The sequence below is a fragment of the Carlito syrichta genome, unplaced genomic scaffold, assembly GCF_000164805.1.
Source record: "Carlito syrichta isolate Samal-C Ts95f unplaced genomic scaffold, Tarsius_syrichta-2.0.1 Scaffold305119, whole genome shotgun sequence".
NCBI lineage: Eukaryota > Metazoa > Chordata > Mammalia > Primates > Tarsiidae > Carlito > Carlito syrichta.
In genome coordinates this window covers 51,389-59,627 of record NW_007249215.1, presented here as the reverse complement: position 1 = coordinate 59,627, position 8,239 = coordinate 51,389, and the positions used below count along the sequence as shown (strand labels likewise).

General features: G+C 43.4%; 1 pseudogene; it reads right to left on the bottom strand.

Moving 5' to 3' along the window:
* Positions 1-460: 460 nt before the first annotated feature.
* LOC103263474 lies at positions 461-4,336 on the bottom strand (annotated as a pseudogene).
* Between the last annotated feature and the right edge of the window lie 3,903 nt (positions 4,337-8,239).

Sequence of the window (8,239 nt, the reverse complement as noted above, 5' to 3'; positions counted from 1 at the left end):
GTCCTGCGCCGTCAGCGAGGAGCCGGGCGGGTGAGCGCCACGGGTAGCGCCTCTGAGAGAGCCCAATCCCTGCGGAGATCGAGCTCCAAGTCGGGCCGACCCGCCTAATCAGGCGGGGACGCTACTCAATGGCTCGCACCCTTCGCGCCCCCGCCCACCTCCCCGCGAGCCCTGAGAAGTTCCCGCGCCGCGACCCGCCCACCGCCCTAGGCCCCGCTCACCCGTCGCAGCGGCCACGAGCTCCAAGATGGCGCCAGCTGGGGCGGTTCGGGGTCCAAGCCAGTCTGGGCGGCGGGCTCCAGCCGGCAGCGTCCTCGCGGCTCGCCCTTCCACGTCGCGCTCCGGCTCCTCGAAGGGCCGCCGACCGCGCCGGCAGCTCTGGCTCGGCTCCCTCAGGGACTAGGCCGTCCTGCCAGAGGGTTGCCAGGGTTGCGGGGGTGGGGGGAGGCGCAGCACAGGGCTAGCGCGGCCACGCCTTGGCTTCTGCTCTCGGGACCGCCGCCCCGCCCACGCCGCGCGCTGCTCCCCTTCCCCGCCGAAACGCTGGGCGGCGGGGTGCGGAGCTGCTACCACTGTGGGCAGCCGTGGAGCCCGCGACCTGCCCGCTGGGATGCTTGGAGAGCGGAGCCTCAGCTGCAGCAGGAGTAGCAGGAGGAGCTGGAAGAGAGCGAGGGAGGGGAAGCCGGAGGGCACCGCCTGCTGGGACCGCCCCCCGCCCCGCCCCTCCCGCCGGAGTGCCCAGCGACCTGAGCAAAATAATGTTACATGACAGCATTTTACACATTATTTTTAAAAGTCCAATAATAACAATTAAAAATTGTGATGCATACATAAAATATAATTCTATACTTATTTTTAAATAATAATGGATGTCTGTAAAATAATATGTTGCATGACAGCATTTTACATATCATTAAAAAATAAATGTTCAATCATAAAAATTTGATTAAAAATCATGATACATAAATGTAATTCTAAGCTGGGTGCAGTGGCTCACGCCTGTAATCCCAGCACTTTGGAAGGTGGAGGCAAGAGGATTGCCTGAGTCCAGGGCTTTGAGACTAGCCTGGGCATCATGGCAAGGCCTAATCTCTATAATAAATAAAATAATTAGCTGGGCATGATGGGGCATGCCTGTAGTTCCAGCCACTTGGAGGGCTGAAGCAGAAGGATTGCCTGAGTCCAGCAGGTCAAGGCTGTGCTGACCATGAATGTGCCACTGCACTCCAATCTGGGCAACAGAGTGAGACTCCAACTCAGAAAAAATTCTATACCTATTTCAACTAGTAAATTATTGAATTAATTTTAAATTATATTAATGTTAAATGAGTTGTAAACTTAATCAAACAATATTAAGTTCAATATTATTTATTGAACTGAAAATTGTCTAAGGATATTTTTAAGGGGAAATGCAATTTGTATGACAGAATTTATAATGTAAATACATATTACCACAATATGTAACTGTAAAGCAAAAACAAGTACACCATCCTTCACACTTAAATTGAGAATTTGCTCTCTCTGCATTTATGGTCTAATGCTCTCTGTCTCTCTCTGTCTCTCATATGCCTGTCCATCCATCTATTGTTTGTCTCAGTCTCCATGTCTTTTTCTCTAATTTTCTTGAGGATTCTCTGTCACTCACCCCCACATCTCCATCTTTATTTTAATTTTTTTTGTGCACCTCACTCAGGACTTTGATCTTTAGGGATTTTTCTGCCCCCTCTATCACTCTCTCCACTCTGCTTCTCTTTCTTTCTATGTGTCTCAGTCTCTGAATTTGCTTCTCTCTCTCTCTCTCTCTCTCTCTCTCTCTCTCTCTCTCTCTCTCTCTCTCTCTTTCTCTCTCTCTCCCTCTCTCTCCCCAAAAGGGCTGGTGTTCCCTTTCACCTGGGATCATGATATTCTGGGAGGAATTATGGCTCAACCACATGGAAGGAAAAAGTGTCAGAATAGTCAGAATAGACACAGCCTCTGTGGGTAGCACAGGTTCCCAAGCTACAGGGTCTAACTCAGTTATGATGCTTTTGTGTCTCTGGGATCTCCTTGTAGAGAAGGGAGTATGGAGGTGAAACATAAACTGAACTTCTAATCTGTTTCAGGACTCTGAAGAAAGTCAGAATGGAAGGATACCCAGCTTCTGGTACATGTGTATCTGTCTGTGACTCCCTTTGCTCTTAATCTCATTTCTGAGTCTCTGCATTGCTACTGAATTTATCCTTTATATTATGACAAGTGGTCTGTACTTGTGTCTTCTCTGTCTGCCTCTGTTGGAATAGCCCTCACCAAATCTGTCTCTGTTTATAAGAACCCAATGCTCACCTTCCTCAAAACCACCCATGACTTCCGCATCCTAAAACATCTTTTTTGTATCCCAAAAATGTTGAGGGGAATGTCTGAGCACTCTTACATATGATCATGATGTCCACTGGGTTACTAGGAGCTGACAATTGATAGGAAAAATTTCTGGAAAAACCGTGGCATCTGTAGGTCCCTGCATGAGCAGACATCATGGGATCCAGAGAGAAGTTGGCCTGGGAACTCCATCATGGAGCTCCACAGCCAGAGGCAAAGGTCTTCAGTTAACCCATCTTTGTGTAGAATGAAAGTCTGAAACATAATTGCTGAGAAGCATTGCAGGATGACCTTCCCACCTCATTTAACTATGGGGCATTGGTGGTCCAGGAGGGAAGGTTTTCTGTAGATTCCTAAGAACAGAGAGTTTGAGTTTAGAAGTCATCCCTCCTCACTCCATACTATGGAACCTGGAATGAGAAGGTTCATACTCTGTTCCTGTCTCTCTCCTTTGCTCTGTGTCTCCATGTTCTTTCCTGAGTCTATGGTCCTGTCAGTGATAGTCTCCTCTGTTTCTCTCCCTCTCCTTGTTTCTCTGTTTCTGACAGCATCAGAGTCCACTCCCATCCTTATCACTTTGGCTGTTGTATCCTTTTCTCGCCAGTGTGTTTCTCTATGGAGAACTGAAAGAGGAACCACCATAGGCTGCATCTCCAGTCTCCTATAGGCCTGGTTCATGTGCTTTTGGACAAACTATAATCCCTGGGAGGAGGTAAGAATTAAGCAGTAAGGTGGGCACCATGATACTTCCCAATGTCCACACAACCTGTTCCTGGTGGGGTCTCAGGGGCATCTCCTGACATGTTGGCGCCTTCTCCATGCTCTCAGCTTCCATAAGGCAGACTCAAATCTGGCTTCTTGAACACTGTTCCCCTCTTCCAAAATTGTTGTGGCATAAGCATCCTGTTCTGACTGATCTGGGTAGTCCAAATTTTCCTTATTTGTATTCTTAGTTTGTCCTTGGCATGGGTATCCGTATTGGTTTCCAGTTGCTGATGTAACAAATTGTCACCAACATGGTAGCAGGAGACAACACACTATCCTATAGTTATGGAGGTCAGAAATCTGAAATAGTCTCACTAGTATAAATGAAAGGGTCTTATGTTCTCCTTCTGGAGACTCTAGAGGGAGAGTATGTTCCTTTGTTCCAGCCTTAGAAGTCCCCTGCATTCCTTGATGTGGCCCTTCTTCCACCTTCAAAGCCCACAGTGACTGGTGGAGTCTCTATCCTGATGCATTTCTCTACCTCTCACTCTCCTGCTTCCTCCCACTCTTATGTGGACCCTTGTGATTACACTGAGCCCAACTGGACACTCCAGAATATTTACTCCATCTCAAAGTCAACAGATAAACAACTTTTACTTCACCTTTAACCTTAATTGTCCTGGAATGTAACATAATACATTTAGAGATTTGTAGTATTTTTATGTACAAAATAATTGGGGACACTTTTTCTTCTACCACAGTGCTTGTTCCCTGCATTTCATCCCCTCTTATCCAAAATAGTTGGAGAACTTCCTACTATTCTTATTAGACCCTGACTGACTCTGCTGTGATAAACTCTAAAATTTAGAAGGTTAAGACAATAAAAATCCACCCTGAACAAGAGCGACTAAACTGACAACAATCACCAAGGGATCACTGGATGCTGACCACAGAGAAGAGGAGTTAGAGTAGAGACACTGACATCTGTAGGATCCTGCATGTGCTGTGGTCACAGGAACCATGAGAAGGTTATTTAGGAATATTTTGTCCTGCACCCCAGGAACATAGGCCCCATCTTCCTTGTATAGCCTGGATCCATTAAACCCAAGATAAGAGTGACAACAAGAGTTATGTGTTCTCCCTGAGGAACCACAGGGCTGGGCCAGGTAGACAAGGAGAGCTTGTCCTGGCCATCTGGAGGAGAAGGAGACACAGACTGATAGAGGAAGGTATAGAGCTGCCCCTCCCTCCCTGTGCTGAGCCTCCTCCTCTCCATGTTTCAAGGCTCCTTTCCACATCAGGGTGCCCAGGGCTCCATAAAGGGCCCACAACTACATAGTCTCAGCATGTCTTCCTACAACAAATGTGTGAACTGAGAACTTCAAGCAAGTGCTGATAAATAAATTCACAGTAAATTTTAACAACGAAACATTTGTTAAATAAACAACAAAACATTTGTTAAATAAACAACAAAAGGTAGACACAAAATTGACAGTCAGTACTACGTGAATGAAATAACATCATCTAAAGCATGAGTCAATAAACAATTGGCCTGCATCAGATTATTCTGGAATGTTGGGGGCTCGTGGCACATGGTTCCTCCTCCTCCTCTGGGAAAATAACAGCAGTCACACTGTAGCTCCCACCATCATGGAAACGCTAAAGAGTGTGAGTTGCCATCTGTCCTAGAGGGTGAGTTGCCATCTGTCATAGAAGGTCTGCTGTTTCCACCACTGTTTCCTTCCCTGTCTCCTCAGAAGACACCACTTCTTACCCAGACAGCCCAGCTCTGGAACCATAGTCTTCCTCTAGCCTCTGAATTTGATCCAGCTGATGGATAGATGCTGGGGAGGGTCTCTAGGACAGAATCAGGTGTCTGGTTTCTTGGGGACCCCACTTTCTACAAAAAAAAAGAATTCACACTCAGCGCTTCCTATGTTCAACACATCAGCCCATACCCTGTGCTGCTGCCCTCCTGCTTAGGTAGAATCCACTTGTTGTTTAGAGTGCCTGGTAACTCAAGATTTGTAAAGGGCTCACCCACTGGTGTCCTAGTTCTCTGGACCAAGAAGAACCTTAGAAGGAAAGATCCTGATAGATGATCCATCTCTTCACTAACCTGGCCTCCCCTTCCTGCCAGTCAGACCAGGCTGAGGATAAACTTGGCCCTCAACTCTCTCTCCCCACCCCAAGGAAGTAGGGTCATGTGCTATGGAGACACCCCGTCCCCAGGGTATATATCCACCCTAGTATTTCCTCCCTCCATTCCTTTCCAGGACTCATCAAGACACAACAGGCTGACAAACATGAGTGATAGGGTGCTGCTTTTACTGAAAGCAAGCAGAGACCCAGCAAAATTAACCAGTGCACAGAATGTCATGAGGGGCCCCGCTCGTGCAGTTTACTTCTTGACCACAATACAAGCAGGTGATGCACAAAGACTACTCTTGCCTTCATGAGGCCAAGGTGGGCATCCAGTCAGTGGAGAAATATGACTTTCCAGAAGTTGTTGCAATTAAAGAAGTTGCTTTACATGTTAACTATGGTCAACTCAAAACACAACTCATTTCCAATCCCTCACACTCATAATGGTGAATTCTGTACTCAGATATACAACTTTTAATTGATTGCTATTGTTTCACCCTGAGTCAAACTTTTCTTCATAATTAAGATACAAAATATCTAATAGGCATTATTACCATATGAGAACAATCATTACAAATAAAACATGATGAGTTTACATGTGGCATTTCTAGAATTAAGCCAGAACCAGTTAAAATTACTTGAATTCCTAGTAGAGGGATTATGCAGATATTTAGAATCATAGAATTATATTTTATTAGCAAAAAACCTATAAACTCTGAAACTTGTAGTGTTATCTAGAATTTGTCTTGGGACCAAAGATTCCAAACCCTTGTTTATTTGTCTCTCTGTTTCTCTCTCTCTCTTAATTTTAAATTGACATAAATATTCAGTAACACAATGCTATAGGATACCAACTTTCAAGAGCCAATTACAAATGTCAGAAAGAAAACTTGAGAATATTTTAAGGACACTAATAATAGCCTCCAACTTGAATTCCAGAATGTTGCAGTAACTCAGTCACCAAATCCACCCATGTACTCTGTCATCAGTTTTTCTCACTTGACCCTTACCTTTCTGAAAATTGTAAAAACGTTTTCCTCGTGTATTATAAATTTATTGATCACATATTTTTTGTTAAAGAATGGCACCTTAAGCCGGGCTCGGTGACTCAGCCTGTAATCCCGTGCCTTTGGGAGGCTGAGGTTAGTGAATTGCCTGAGCCCGCGAGTTTGAGACCCGCCTGGGCAGCGAGACCTCATCTCTACAATAAATCAAAAAATCAGCCGGGCATGGTAGCACATGCCTGTAATTCCGGCTACTTGGAAGGCTGAGGTGGAAGGATCGCCAGAGCCCAGCAGGTCGAGGCTGCGGTGGCTGGGAGTGGCCACTGCACTCCAGTCTGGGTGACAGTGAGACTCCAATTCAAAAAAAAAAAAAAAAAAAGAATGGCATCTTGCTATGTTGGCAAGGTTGACCCAGAACTCCTAGGCTGATAATATCTTCCTACATCAATGTCCCAACTTCTGGGACTATAGGTACTAGCTACTACAAAAGTAATGATTGCAATTAACTTTATATGTATATGTATGTGTGTCTGTTTACACACACATACATCTGAGAACTAACTTATATAGCTACATCAAAATAAATAGGTGAACTTTGATTTCTGTTTGCTTTTTCTCACATTTTTTTTCCTGTAACATATTGAATGCTACAGCTGTATTTTACTCTTTTGGATTGTGGTATAATAATCCTTGCATAACCATATGCACTTATCCATTCTTATTATGGGCATTTGTTTTGTTTAGGGGTTTTTCTCTTTTATGACTCAGGTCCTTAGAATCATTATTGTATGTAATCTCTTGCATATAATATGCAAAATTAATTATATAAATACCTAGACATGAAATTATTCATTTTAGTTGCAAATTAATGTTGAATTTAAACAGAATGCCAAAGTATTTCTGACTGGGTCAAATGTGGCCATTTGTAGAGAAGCAAACTTTTGGTTTCATTCATTTTTCTCTACTGTTTAAATGTATGTATGTATTTTTGTATTTTTTGCTTATCATTGTATTATTTTTCTTGAACTTACTTTTGAATGAATTTGCCTATTTTGATACAAAGTTAATTGAAGGAAAAAATTCTGAAAACAGACAAAAGCCTCAAATAATTGGTGGTCAAACCTATCAGACTTATATCAGACTACCCAGCAGGAACCACACAAAGCAGAAGGGATTGGGGCCCCATCTTCAAATTCCTCAAATAGCGTAACTGTCAGACAAACAAGTTGTATCATAAAATATACAATAAGTGAGGGAGAAATAACCATCTTTCTCAGACAAACAAATGCCCAGGGAATTTGTCAACACATGACTGGGTCTACAAGAACTAATCAAAGAAGTCTAAATATTGAAACAAAAGGTGGGAATACACCAGTGAAAAATACCAGCTTTAAGTATTACTTAATGTGAAAGTTAGATTTTCATTTTAGACTTTCCATTGTTTCTAACATAGACAGTTGAGGCTCATTGCTCCTGAAGACATTACATCACAAGTCACTCAATGAGGCATATTTTCATTTATTTATTTTAAAGATGTGAGGTACAATTCAGGTCTAGGCATACAAATGTTTATTATGCAGTTACCCTTGTTGATGAGGTGTGCCTCTCCCATCCCTGGCATTTCCATCAAATACTAATCCCACCCTGATTCTCAAGCAGATTCCCACTACTGCCAATATCACATTCCTTTGCTCCCCTGGCCATTCCTGCTACTGCCAGTTCTTTTCTTGTAGTATTACTATAATTGTTCAAGGTCCACTTATGAATGAGAACAAGTGAGTTTCAGTTCTTTGTTTTTGTGATAGATCGCTCAGTATTATAGACTTAAAATCCATCCAGGTTGCTGTGAAGTTCATGATTTTGTCCTTCTTTATGGCTTCTAGTTTCATTTTTAATTGATACCAAGTATTTTCTACTTTACATTGAGATATTTTAAATTCACTGATTGTTTTTCTTTTTATTTATTTATATTTTGAGTTGGAGTCTCACTCTGTCACCCAAACTGGAGTGCAGTGGCCACTCCCAGCCAC